Source organism: Sinocyclocheilus grahami, unplaced genomic scaffold, assembly GCF_001515645.1.
Source record: "Sinocyclocheilus grahami isolate Dianchi unplaced genomic scaffold, SAMN03320097.WGS_v1.1 scaffold1689.1, whole genome shotgun sequence".
NCBI classification, from domain to species: Eukaryota; Metazoa; Chordata; class Actinopteri; order Cypriniformes; family Cyprinidae; genus Sinocyclocheilus; species Sinocyclocheilus grahami.
In genome coordinates, this window is record NW_015506868.1 from 90,832 (window position 1) to 91,523 (window position 692).

Consider the following 692-nt stretch of genomic DNA (forward strand, 5'->3'; position numbering starts at 1 on the left):
GACGCTTTTATCCAAAGTTATTTACATTGCATTCAAGCTACATTAATAATAATAATAATAATAATAAATAAATAATAAAATGAATGAAATAAATATAAAAAATAAATACAATTATATTTGGCACAAAGAAAATGAAACCTGATTTTAGAAAAAGTAAGCATTGCATTTGCATTGTGACAATTAGAATATTAAATTATTTTAATGTGAAATAAATATGAAACAAACAGTTCTTCATGACATTCAGTAAATGCAGTAAATGCATAATATAATACATTTACATATATGCATTTGGGAGATGTTTTTATCCAAAGTCACTTAGACTGCATTGAATGTATAATAATAATAATAATAATAGTGTTTTAATAATGACAGTACTCCTTGATTTCTGTCATACAGCAGCGCCACCTGCTGGGCGTTTACAGTACTACATAGTAACAGGAGTCGCAGCGATCAGGTAAAGACGCTCACACACCTGAGTGTGTCTCGGCCCTGCAGCAGCTCTTTCTAAATGATCTGTGTTTCAGCATCAGGATCTAACGGGTCGCTCCAGTAACCCAGAGCCACGGCCGAATGAGTCCGACTGACACACACACACACACACACACACACACACTCGCTCACACACGCGCACACACACACACACACACACACACACATTCTCACACACACACACACTCTCTCACACACAAACA